The 14,149-nt window shown below is 40.4% G+C and overlaps 1 pseudogene; it reads left to right on the plus strand.

Moving 5' to 3' along the window:
- The first annotated feature begins 11,424 nt into the window (after positions 1-11,424).
- On the plus strand, positions 11,425-11,735 carry LOC101658457 (annotated as a pseudogene).
- The last annotated feature ends 2,414 nt before the right edge of the window (positions 11,736-14,149 follow it).

The raw sequence follows: 14,149 nt of genomic DNA on the forward strand, positions 1-14,149 counted from the left end.
ATCACTAATCACAAGATCAGGGGTTCAAACCCATCAATTCCTCCTGTGGGTCAGGGTGGGGAACATAAGCCTGTCTGCTTCCATAAAGATGTATAGTGTTGGAAAATACCTGGAGTCACTGTGAGCTGGAATCAGTTGGACAACTGTGAGTTTGGATTGTTCTGGTGAGTGCAAGAAAAGGCTGGAAGTCTTGCCATTGATCTGCATACGGTAAATTAAGAAGATTATGCTGGAGGATTTGTTACAAGTAAGGGTTGGTTCAATCATTTAAAAGTGAGGGAAATCTACATATCATTAAAGGGTAAGGAGGAGCTTGTCTGTAAGCCAGACCTTCCTAACCTGAGGACAGTCTGTATGTGCAAATGGGTGTGGGTGAGTGTGCGTATACACACACATGTTTACAAAGTCATATATAAAAGCAGGTATATGTACATATATAAAAGCTCTGTCATATATATGTATATGAATTCTGGTGACATAATGGTTAAGTATTGGGCTGCTAACTGTAAGACCCATGGTTCCAAACCATCTGCCACTCCCCCAAGAGAAAGACTGGGCTTTCTACTCCTGTAAGGGTTACAATCTCAGAAAGTCACAGACGAAGGTCTGCCCTGTCCTATAGGGTTGCTATCAGTTGGCATCACCTCAATGGCAGTGAGTGAGTGAATATATATATATATTCTGGTGACATCATGGGTTATGAGTTGGGCTGTTAAACACATGGTCAGCAGTTCAAGCCCACCAGTTGCTCCTCTGGAGAAAGATGAAGCTTCTGGTCCCATCCAGACTGACTCCATGGAATTCACAGGGGTAGTTAGTTCTACTCTGTCCTATAGGGTTGCTATGAGTCAGCCTTGACTTGCTGACAGGAGGTTTGATTTTTCGTTTGTTTTCATACACACACACACACAAGGCATGTTATCTCTCTTTGTACAAAATATAAAATTAATTTCTGACGATCAAAGTTAAGTTATCATGAACTCAAAAAGCAAAGATCCTGTGTACATATGTAGGAAATAAAGTAGGATATAGGGTAATGATGGTTGCTCTACTCAGTTATACTTTCTTATATTTTTATGTGCACACAAGTACCAGCAGGTTATTTGAAATGATGTTTGTATGTGTGTTTAAAGTGTTTTAGAACCCATTTTGTATATATATATATATATACAAAATATATATATATTAAATAGACAGAAACTCAGACCTGTGTTGTATTCATGGAAACCTACTGCTTTCAAGAGTGATCAGACAAATAGAGTGAGATTTGACAGCAGCTGAGATTCAAGGAGCTCCTACATCAAAACATGAAAGAAAGGGCATTTAATTATTGAAGAGCTTGCAGATGTAAAAAAATTAACAATAAAATCAAGATTATATTCAGTTCCTAAACAAATGAAAGGGAAGCTTTGAGAACCATTTTAAACAGCGTTGCCCTGCTTTAATATTCATGTTATTTCAAATAACATTGTGCCCGTTTCCTCCAGCCTGGCTTTCTAGCACCATTGAAAGCCAGAAATACTCGGTTTGAAATTACTGTATTGAGAAAGGAAGAGAAGCGAATTGGTATGCCCTGAAAAAACAAAATCCACTATCAGCAAAATGCACAGGCACTTGTGAAGAGAATGCTTTTCCCAGTTCTTAAGATCCGGTAAAGCATATAGCGCCTCAGATTAGTCCTATCATGGTCACTACACTGAGAGGTCTCCAACGTTGGAACTGCCTGGAGGAGAAAGATAGAGGCAAGCACGGTTCCCTGGCATAACTGAAGGAGACAAGGGCACAGAGAAGCTCCTAAAGCCAATCCTTTAGAACTTTTTAAAATTTAATCATTTTATTGGGGCTCATACAATTCATCACAATACATAGATCAATTGTGTAAAGCACACCTATACATTTGTTGCCCTCATCATTCCTAAATTCGCTTTCCTCTTGGGTTCCCGGAATCAGCTCATTTCCCTTTTTTTCTCCTCCCCCTTCCTCCCCCGTCCCCCTCCCCCATGAACCCTTAATAATTTATAAATTATTATTATATCTTATCTCACACATTTGAGATGTTTTTCACAGATACCGAGAGACATCTTCATCTCAGCATCAGCATATAGACTACATTCCCCAGAAGCCTTTGCACCCTACCCCCTCTAGTGGCAACAGAGCTTTACTGGACTGGAGTTCTCAGAATTCTCATGCACCAAGGGAACTTAAAATAAATACATAAATAAAAGTAAAATTTATATATTTTTAAAAAAGCCTCCTAACATATGTGCTCAGGGAAGAAGCCAATAACTGGACTACATTAGGCCTGCTTCTCCCTCCTCGGTGCTTCTTATAACATTCGCCAGTGTTGCCTGTATGTCTAACTAGAGTAATTCGTTGTCTAGGTAAAACATAGGAACCTAATTCTGGTAGCACTATTATGTCCCATATTACATCAGAGTCCACCACAGGAAACACCTAGGTGTCCCTTCTGCATTTGCTAAAGAGCTGTTGCTGAGCAATGCCTGGTGTTGGTCCTGGATATCTTTGAGTTGGTCGGTACTCACTGCAATCCCATGGCACAGATCAGAACTGGCCCATAAGGGTTTCTTGGCCACAACAATCTTTTAGGGGAGCAGGAATCCTCCTCTTTCTCCCAGAATCAATGGATGAGTCTGAACCACGAACTTTTCCATTAGTACCTGAGCATCACACAATGGACCCTTGATAAAATCCCAAGCAAGTATTCAAGTTGATTCAGTAGACAGCAATCTGTACTGCTTATTTCTGTCTTCTGTACTGTTGTTTCTGTCTTTCTGGCCAGTGAATCTTAGGGGAAGAAAATGAGGGGAACTACTTTCTGCAAGCCAAGTCTGTGACCCCGAGGAACTCAATAGAGGGGCAGAGAGACGCTGACCGAGTTAATCGTAAAACAATGTGATGAGTACGGTGCTTGAGATACACAGGGGTTGCCATGGAAACAAAAAAGATAAGCTCTATAAGTAATTACATTTCCTCTTTGCCTTAGCTACAGGAAGAGCTAAATTGCACACGCATTTACAGTAACAATGCTAACATTTGCCTGAGTTATATTAGCTTCTTCTTTCCCCTGACCTTATCATACCCATTTGTACTTTTTAACTCATCAGATTATAGATCTCCTTCCAGTTAAATAAAAATGGGGTGAAAACACTACATTAAAATATACCATGTATGAGGATAAGTCAGAAAATATTGCTGCAAAATCATAGAAACTTGTTAAATCAAAATATCAAATTGCCAAGCTGTTGTTTTTGACCTCCCCTCCACCTAGGTCTGTCCATTCGGAAGGCAGTGTTACCATCGCTAACTCTTCCCGAAGAATGCTGTGTTTTTGGCAAGGTCGAATCCGAAGATCAGGTGGCGAGTTATGATCCCATAGTCTAACATTCATGTGCATGGCCAACGTGAGGCTCTGCTGTGAATAGATATAAATGTAGCAGAACAGATCAACGTGAACTTATGGAATGACATAGGGGATTTAAAATTTATAAATATTGCCCTCTCACTTCTAGGAATCTTATGATTATAGACTTGTTGCCTGTAATGAATTGTTTGACTACAGGGGATTAATGATTTCATAGTAATGTTGCACTAGAAGAATGGTTAGCATATACAACATGCTACTATGTGATAAAACACTGTACCAGCTGCTTCATCCGTAGTCTACATTGAATGCCCACAATGGCCTAGGAGGTCGATATTATTATTCGCCCAACCCATCAAGAGATTGACTTTTGGAGAAGCTGGTGGGTGAGTGGCAATGCTGGGATCAGACCCTATGCGGTAATGAGCCCCATCTTTGATCAGCTCATAGGGGAAAAGCTGAGGTGAAACCATGAATTACTATTATGAGAGTTAATTGGAAAATTTAAATGAAAATGTCTAGAATTTTGCGGGCACCTAATAAAGTAGGACTGTGTATAAAAGTAGCAACTAGTTGAGAAGGATTTACTTGGATGTATTTGTTTTTCAAGGAACTTCTGCCATATTTATGCAGTACTGGCTTTTCCAAGGAGCCCTGGTGGTGCAGTGGCTTAAGCGTTGGGCTACTAACTATAAGATAAGCGGTTCAAAACCATCGTTCTTCCATTGGAAATAGATTAGGCTTTCTATGCCTGTATTTACCGTCCCAGAATCTCACTAGGGCAGTTCTGCTCTCTCCTGTAGGGTCATTGTGAGTCAGAATCAACTCGATGGCAGTGCATTTGGTTAGTTTGGGGAGCTTTCCAGAGAGTTTATTGATTAATTAGAAAGACGTTTAGCACTTTGTAGAAATAACCAGCTTTTCTAGTACTGTAAATCCTTTTGATACCAAGCCTCTTCAGAAGAAAACTTAAAATTATTCTTTTGTTTTTGATTCTAAATTTGAAAGTGTTCTTGGAATAAATATAGGATAATTGAGAGTATACAAGCCACGTGATCAATGGAGTCAAATCTGTTTTTCAAAATTGCTCATTAAAAAGGAGAAAATTAATCATTCAAAAGGGCCCAAATTACTGTTGAGACTGCCTTTAATCTTTAACAAATGGAGATAAACATACCGATGGACCAATACCACAAAGTGTAACACCAGTTGTCAAGCAGGAATTAGACACCGCACATTTAGAGGGCCCATCTGATCAAGCGAATAGAAGCAAACTAGCCCAGAGTAGATGTTGATTAGATATTTGTTGAACGATGAATCCATTATTTCACAAACATGCCTCAGTTAGGTTATTTGAAGTTATCTCTATAGGAGTCATATTATTAACATAATATGATTAGCAATTTGTGTTTTTGTAATAGGGAAACACTAGAAGCTGTGAATATGGAATAAATCAGGGAAATATAGTGGTGGAAAATGGGGCTTTCTCTGTGACTTAAAAGGAGGTGCAGTTTCTTGACTATAATAGCTAAGCATTATCTGCTTCAATCATGAAAAGTTTTGAAAAGCAAGGGAGGGTGGTCAATTTATATATATAAGGGGCTTTGAAAGTACTTGGAGATTTCCCATGATCTTTTCATTCCCCCCCCCCACCCCGCCCCCGTGAACTTTTTGAAGCCCCCTCGTATCTCTCTCAAGATCGAAATACTGAGGTAGGCTGCATGGTGATAATTTCATTAGCACGCAAGAGATCTTTGCAAATGATAATATTTCTGAATTCTCTGTTATAATGCTACCTTCCCAAATGATATGCAGTGCTTGGAGCATTGATTAACTTATGTTCATATAAAATATTGTCGGATAATAACTTTCTATTCTGCAGAGGACCAAAAAGATAAATTGAAAAGTCATTCTCACTTGGATGAAAAAAAAATCCTTTTCTTTGGAGAAGATGGTAAAGTAAAGGCCAAGAAATAAATCCCACAGGGTCCCTGCCCTTTTAATATTCTATAGCCAACAGTTGACAACATTGAGACAACAAAAATCGACTCACTCACTGAGCACGCACTGGCAGAAGTATGGTCATGGACAGAGCAGACGAGAAACCCTACTCTTTTTCCGAGACTACTTTCTTCTCAGAGGTAAGCTCTTTTAACAGAAGAGTGACAGCGAGAATTCAGTCATTTTTGTCCAACTGTTTCGGCAATAGCTGTTAGGTTGAAACTCCACAAGACAGCCAAAGAAGAGGGACTGATCTTCAGTTTCTTCCACATCTTGCTTCCAGACTCTCCTCTTTGATCCGTTGACTTTCTTGAGCATCGTGCAAGGGTTCGCTTGAGACAGATGATTGCCTTTGGTCCAAACAGAGGTCCATTCTTCAACTCCATCAGCTTGCATTTTCTCAGGGTCAGCATCTTCCATCCGGGTGCTATAGTATAAAGAAGCTTCGATGGGAACAAATTGGTCTGAACTCTGGTATTAGATTTGCTTTTGACTCTGCCTTCTTACAGGGCTTCCTTCATTTCTTTGACTTTGAGTGCTTTCCTTTGTCAAAATGATTACATTGTGGTTCCTTACAGTATCTTTTAGCTCTTTCCTCCAATTTCAGCAATCTGCACCACAGAAGCCTGATCCTAAAATAATAACAATAAAACTCCTATTCCACAAGAGATGGTATCAGGCCTCCCTCCTGAGATGACCTCCACTCCTGTTTGAACTTGAGGCACCTGTTGGGTACACTGCTTCTGCGGACTACTTGGCTCTCTTCTTGGGTTTTGTCCCCAATATTGCCCCTCGCTTTTGATACCCAGTCCTTGTCTTTCTTCTGGAACTTCTCTTTCCTTTTTTTTTTTTTTTGCTGTCAATTAATCCTGCCTACTGGCTCATGCTTCCAGTCCAGACATTTAATTGGATCATCTGATCACCCCAGGAGGAGCACTGGTCCTAGCTGGTTCACTGAACGGCACAGACAGGGAGAGAGCTCAATCGAGTATGGCATGGAGTAACACACCACAGGCGATTGTGGGGTTTGCCCATGGATACATTTCCTAGGACTGGCAGTCCTGGTGGGAAACCAGATTTCATTCTTCTCCTGCACAATCTTGAGAGATTCCACTAAATAGTCCTGATTAGAAAAAATGAAAGTCAATTTTTAGTGACTTATCACTGGTGGCTGAATTTTACTCAGTGTTTGCTTCAAATTCAAGCAGTTTTAAAGGGCTTTCACATCTGAAGACGCTACTCTCAACTGACATTCTTCTTATCTTACATTGATCTAGAGCATAAGTCCAGCAAGGGGAGAAAAAAAAAAAAAAACCCAAAGAACTTAGAAGACAAGATGAAACAAATTACAGTGGGAAGCAATTTAAAAAGAATCCAACCATTTTACTTTAACTGCTGAGATTAAGTTGGATGTTAACTTAATGTTAGCTTATTGTTATTGGGTACATGGGAACAATTAATTGGATGTAACTTGTTCAATTTAAGATTTAGTATTCTCTGATAACATTTTTTTAAATTATGACTTAACCTCTCAGTAGAAAAGTTAATTCCTGACATCTAATTCATTAAATGTCTTTCTTTAAAATTGAAAGCTAAGGAAACAAAGAAGTTTTAATTAGTGTTCAAGGGCAATGCAACTTTTAGAAACACAGATCATTATTCTAAACAGTACTTATAAATTCCTGAGAGAACTTTACCAAGTATTAATTAGTTTTCCAGGAACTAGAACCTCTTGATGACATGTCTAAAGTATATGAGATGAAGTTTCACCGTCTTTGTCTCTAAGGAACATTTTGGCTGTTCTTCATCTGAGATGAATTTCTTCATTCTTTGGACAGTCCTGGTATGATAAATACTTATTAATATTAATTGTTCTGGCTATTGAAAATGTACACACATTTTTATTTCAAACTAGCCAGAATAATAAAACGTACTTTTCCAGGGAAGGACTTGACTATCTTTGATGCGCTTCAGGATTTCTTCACTGGTTCGAATTGCCCCTGAGGCAGCCTTAGGAAGCCACAGGAGCGTCCTCTTGTTCACGGTCAACAGAGCTCATGGCCATCAGGTCAATTCTGACTCAGAGCAGTGCTACCGGGAAGAAAAGGATGGTTCCTGAGAGCTTCCCAGACTCTAACTCTTCATTTTTCTCCAAAAGAGCAGCTGGTGATTTCAAACTGTTGACCTTGCAGTTAGTAGCCCAATTCATAACCAATCTGCCACCAGGGCTCCCTGGTAGTCAAATCCATTCTGTGCGCAGAGCAGGACTGCTCCGTGGATGGTCAAGGCTGTGACTTTTTGGAAGCAGTTCACCAGGCCTAGCTTTTGAGATACCTCTGGATGAGCTCAAACTGCCAGTCCTTCCATCAGGGTCCAGCAGCCTCCCAAGTTGTGCTGTCCTCGAACTCCTCCCTATAGTATACAGAAAACACCTACCACCAGCTCTGTGGTGTGAGCTTTGCTCTTGAGCAGACCATGTGAATACTCCCTGCTTGATTGGGAATGCTGCTTTGGAGCTCTGTGAGGTCCATCCATCACATCCGTGAAAATGGATCATAGTATGTATCTACAGCATAAGGTTCGGAGTCCCAAATGGTTAAGTGCTCAATGACTAACTGAAAAGATGCAGGTTCAAATCCACCTAGAAGTACCTTAGAAGACAAGCCTGAGAATCTCCTTTTGAAAAGTGACAACCTTAAACATCCAGTGGAGCACAGGCCTGCTCTGGGGAACACTGTTCTACTCTGTCCAGAGTCACGTGCACCATTCTGCTCTGCGCCCGAGTAGAAATCAAGAATTCAGAGCATCTTTTAGGGCCCTACAGATGATAGTTATTATGACCTCTTCTTAGAAATTCTGACTTAGAAGCATAGGACTTCTTTTCACAGAAAATTCAGTCTAATTATCCTATATTAAGAGAATGATTCTAGCCTACTGTGAAGCAGTATCCTGAGCTTAGAACCCAGCAGAGTTCATCATCGCCTTTAGACAATTTTTCCCTTATTAGAAGATCTAGCCCCAGGGTTGCCTGGGAGGTACCTGAAACAATGTCCAAGAAACTCATATATTGGTTTGATTCAGAAAATGGTCCAGTGTAATTTATGAGGACCAAGAAGAGCAGTTTAAAACAGACAACTATGATTCTCATCTTGGTCTTTCAAATTTTTCTAAATTTTAATTGAACAACCTCTGTGTATTAACAACAAAACCAGCAATGTGCTGATGTACACGGCTCTGGTTAAGTTAGTATTTGTTCTGCCTTGCACTGGGGTAAAGGCAGTATCAGCCGGTGAAGGAAGCCACAATAAGAATCAACACGCACATTCAATTAAAGTCACCAATAGACTAATGGACATCACCTTATTAGGCCACTTTTAGGATGACTCTTTTGTAGACTAGAATCCTTTCTGAAACTTGGACTGTTTTCTCTTTAAATTAAATACCATCCCATGGGGACAAAAAGTATCTACAAAATCTTGCTTGAATATGTTTGTCCCTAAAATTACGGAGACAATGGTCCAGAGCAATGGAATATGAGGGGGCTTCAAAATGTCTGTGGAAAAATGTCATGATCTTTTGACTCCCTTTGTCCACAAACTTGTTTGAAGCCCGGTTCTGTGGAGCTACATTGCTCTCAGGCTCACCAGAGTTGGGTTTTGCCCCTGTCAGGATGCTTCCTTGTTCTGCCATCCAGGGTCCACATCCGCCCCTGGAACGTCCACATCCGCCCCTGGAACGTCCTCATCCCCACGCTCGCACACAGACACTGTTGAATTAAAGTCTGAAAATAAATAGTTCTAAGGGGGAAATGTGCCTAGAATACTGTTAAAAGTCTTAGTAATTGTATTTAAACAAAACAGACCAATAGTACTAATAAAACATCTGAATAAACATATGAAAACCCTAACATCAATGTAGAGCTCCACCAACAATAGGCGTTGGAAATATCAAGCAGAAAACCTGGGCGATCTTGGTGAAGCTCCCGTGGTTTGGGGGCTGCGGTCATCAGTAGAAGACGCCATAGATTTTTGCTGGCATTGGATCAACTCACAGATTCTTTAAAGGAAAGTTAGTATCAAGTCCTCATTATAACTTTATGTACTTTCATGTGAAAAAGGTAAACACTTTCCCCACTTTTATGTGCAGTTCACTGTTGTCATTTTGAATTATGTATAGCAATTTTTAACCACAGACATTAACTTAATGCATTCATCAAAACGCTTTCAGTAAATAAAAGGTGGCTTCAGGAAATCATACATTATGGATGCGTTTCACTGAGACAACGATGAATGTGAAGGTTTATGATCTAGGTTGGTTATCAGAAGCCTGGTACTTTTGCTTGGGAAATGAAAGACAAACTTTTAAAATGAAATACAATCGACCATTGCAGCAATACATCAATCTGGTGCTGAAGTCATTTTTAGAAACATGCAAACAGTGCTAACTTAAATATACAAACGGAGTTGTGGAGAAGACACGATGCAGTATAAATTCATATTCATCATAACGAGGTAACATCTATCTGTAATGATAAATGACCGAGGGCCTGTCCTGCATCAACAACATCCCCAGTCCCTCTGCTACTGATCTAGCACTAAGAAACCTTATTCTTAAGTCCAGTTGAGGGTCTGGATAAGGCATCCTGATTTTTATTGTGTTTCTTGCTTAATGAATCCTCAGGAGAAGTCGATCTGGAGTGGTGCTATCCAAACTAATCAAACAGGTCACACTGTCTTCTCTTTTTCTTCCCCAGGAAGACCTTCTATATAAATCTCTGGTTCAATGGCTGCTAATCACTCATAAGAGAGTGTCAAAACCATGTTCATTTAATCTCGGAAAATGAAGTAGGTCTATGTCCTTGAGTAACTTCTTTCTCTTCAGTGGAAATACATTTCCTTCGCGACAAAACCTGGAGGTGCAAGTGTCAGGGGTTCCTTTCAGAGATTAAATAAGGATACTTGGTAATGATGAAATGAAATTGATTTTTATTTTTCTTAGATTTACATCAGTATAGTGTATAAACCATTATTATTATTTTTCAGCAAAAGGGTTAGTAAATTTTCCCCAGTGTCCCTCCTGGAAATCAAAAGACTCCAGATCTAATTTTGTACTGATGAAATACAGAAATATGTTAACCTAATGTTTTTTTAAGCAACATTTTAAAATCACACTCATTTCTCTGATTTTACCTAGTTTCTAGTGAAGATGGTCGGAAGGTAATTGCATCCGTTTTTCCATTTCAACTTTATCATGGAATGTGCATAAAAGCGAACATACGCATGGTGTAAGATGACTTTTACATTGATCATGATGGAATAACTGGTACTGGATTAACTCCCTTGCCACATTTCTTTTTTTTTTAATTGGAAGAATATTAGAGGAAACCTCCTAGGGTTTGAGCAGCAGGCAAAGCATTCCTGTGAGGGCCTGAGTGAAGAGAAGCTCACGAAGGGAGTCCCATGAACAGCTTAGCTCCCTCTGGATCCTGGATACAGAAAGCCAAGCAGAGCACACTATCTGACCTGAGAATGGAGGAATCAGATCGTAGGGCAATGGAAGCAGTGAAAGTCTATGGAATATTGTATCAGAAAAGAAGAATCTACATCTAGGGAAAAAGCAAACAAACTCAGAAGTCTAATAGGATTAACTTGTGAGTCCTTGTCTGAAGGCTGGGTGAGTGCCTATGCAGTCAGAGACTGTCCAAACGTATCAGTGAATGGTTACTAAAGGTAGAAAGAGAAACATAAGCAGTGCTAAGAGACGATGCACCAGACAGACTTGGCTGACACCTGTGGACATTCGACTTAGACAACAGAAAGGTCATCTGTTGGCACAAAGAACCCCCCTTTAAAAAAATAATAGCCAGATTGATAACAAAGCCATGTGATGACAGAATATAGAGGTAGGTTCCTGTCACTTAGGGGGTCTTGGAAAATACCCTAGACTTTCCCAGGATTCATTCTAATGAAACTTAAAATCCAGCCTGCTTCCCACAGGTGACATTCAATCGGCCGTTTCGGGCCACGGATTTTCCTAGAACCATGGCCCAGCTGATCCATAACTTGGTAGAGGAGGCTCTGGGGTTGGTAAACGCTGCTGTGACTTATTCGAAGCCTCAATTGGCCACATGATGGCACTATGCCAGGGTGGGGCTGGTTTCTCCAACCCCTGCTGAGATCCCTGCAGCTATTCGGAGCCTGGAAAAATAGTCAATAGTGCTAAGACTGGTCGTTTCGAACAGCTCACAGTTAAAGAAGCTCTGCTGAATGGTTTGGTGGCCACTGAAGTGTGGATGTGGTTTTATATTGGCGAGATCATAGGCAAATGTGGCATCATTGGCTCTGATGTTTGAAGGTCAGTCTTTAAGATCTGGTCATATTTGGTTTTCTATTTGAGTTTTCTTAGACCACGTGTGATCAGTCTAATAAAATAGATCATTCTAAAAACAAAACAAAATAAATAAAAAACAAGCCTAAGAAATTGAAGGTTGTCAGCCAGAAATTAAATGCTTTCCAGGACTACATCAAAACACTTCCAGAGAAAGTTAGACAAATCCCAAACCTGTACTTTATTACGGATAGTGCTCAACAAAGATTAAAAATTGCTATATATATAGGCAGAAACACGTACTTTGCAATCTAGAGAAAGGTATTTGGCAGAAACGGAATCCAGGATGACCATTATAAATATGTTGAAGGAACAAAAGAAAAATATGCCCTTAATAAGTGAACAGAAAATAAATATCAGCAGACAAGTAAAAACTGCACAAATGAACATTTAAAAACTAAAATGTCCTAATTAAACACAGCATATTGAAGACAAGAAAGGAGAGAAATAAAGAATTTGAAAAGATATCCATAAAAAGTGACGAGTCTGAAAAACAGAGAACAGAAATGGAAGAAAGGTGAGCCGAGACTCAGGACCGTAGGGAAACGTCACTGGTGGGACGTGTAAAGGTGGCTGCCAAACAGAAGAGAGTGGGCAGCGCAAGCCAGTAGTTCATTCTTTCTGAGATGTAGTCTACTCTTTACCTTCTCTGGAGAGAAAGAATCTATCTCCCATGACCATAAACTTGGGCCATTGAGACCCTGGGCACAATAGTCACACGGATTGCCCTCTGGGTAGGAACCAGTTGACCTAGCTGTAGCTCATTCCTGCACGCCTCGATCAACAGTTCTATGCCACCTTCACACCTGACAGTGTGATGCCTTTGATTACGTTGGGCATCTGGACTTGCCGATGCTTCTCAGTTTATTACATAATCACAGGCAGAGCTGCTCCTGGGTTTCCTGTACCAGCTTTGGGTTTCTGTCTGGATATATTCACTTGCCTGAGTAAGACTTTCTACAGTCAGGACTTTGGGCTTTATTACTGCCACAGCATCGTCTATCACACTACACATTTTCATTATCTCAGAACTAAATCCTGAGAATCAAGAGTTCTCAGTGGGTATTAGAGGTGAAATGAGCTCAGAGACACCTGGCCAGCCCGGTGTAGATTACTAGATCCCCTTTCTCCATACTCACTTTATATCAACAGCAGGTATACACTGGCTGAATGTTTGGTTTTTTTCCCTTGTGATGTCTCTCAACCGCCTGCTGAATGAAAGTCCTCGAGATCCTTCACTGACTCCCTTGGGGAATTGGACACTTCCTCTCTGCACTTCACTTTTGTGTTTTCCATAGAAATTTAGATACATATTTCACTTAAACACATCACAGCTTTTTGGAGGGTCTCGACTAGTGATATAGTGGTTCAAATTCAGCTGCCCCGATGAAAGAGAAAGATGAGGCAGTTTGCTTCCACAAGGATTTACAGCCTTGGAAATCCCATGAGGCCAATTCTTCTCTGTCCTAATGCTGATGTGAGTTGACTTGCATCACCGACATTGGGTGGGGTTTGGGGTTTGATTGGCTGCTCTCTTCCAATGTTGGGCCCTTCTGAGTCAGCTACAGACAATTTCTCTGAACAGAGTAGAACATATCACTCACCACAGAAAAAACAATGGCCTCCTTAAAAAGTAAATATTACACATGTAAAGCAGCAAATGAAACAGACCCCATGTCCTATTGCCAATGAGTTGATTCCAACTCATAATGACCTTCTCCAGGGACTAGACTCTCCCGACAACATACCCAAAGTATGTGAGACAAAGCCTCGCCATCCTTGCCCCCAAGGAACATGCCAGCGCTACTTCTGCCAAGACAGTTGTCTTTATTCTTTTCACAGTCCATGGTACATTCAATATTCTTCATCAGTACCTTAATTCAAATGCATGGATGTCTCTTTCATCTTCCTTATTCAATGTCCACTGTCACATGCATATGAGGCAATTGAAAATAGAGGGCTTGCGTCAACTCTATTTTAGTCCTCAGAGCAACAGGTTTATTTTTCAGCACTTTAAAGAGCTCTTGTGCTGCAGATTTACCCAATGCAATTCATCCTTTGATCTCCTGACTGCTACTTCCACGAGCATTGATTGTGGAGCCAAGCAAGATGAAATCCTTGACAACTTCAATCTTTTCTCCGTTTATCATGATGTTACCTATTGGCTCACTTGTGAGTAGTTTTGTCTTCTTGACAGGGAGTTGAAAGCTGCAAGCCCTGATCTTCATCAGCAAGTGCTTCAAGTCCTCTGCACTTTCAGCAGGCAAAGCTGTGTCACCTGCCTACTGCAGGTTGTTAATAAGCCTTCTTCCAAACTTGCCGCCACACTCTCCACTCTTCTTTATATTACCCAGCTTCTCTGATGATGTGCTCAGCATA

The sequence above is a fragment of the Echinops telfairi genome, unplaced genomic scaffold (genome assembly GCF_000313985.2).
Source record: "Echinops telfairi isolate 266 unplaced genomic scaffold, ASM31398v2 ScPeMD7_7400;HRSCAF=8409, whole genome shotgun sequence".
Classification (NCBI taxonomy): Eukaryota; Metazoa; Chordata; class Mammalia; order Afrosoricida; family Tenrecidae; genus Echinops; species Echinops telfairi.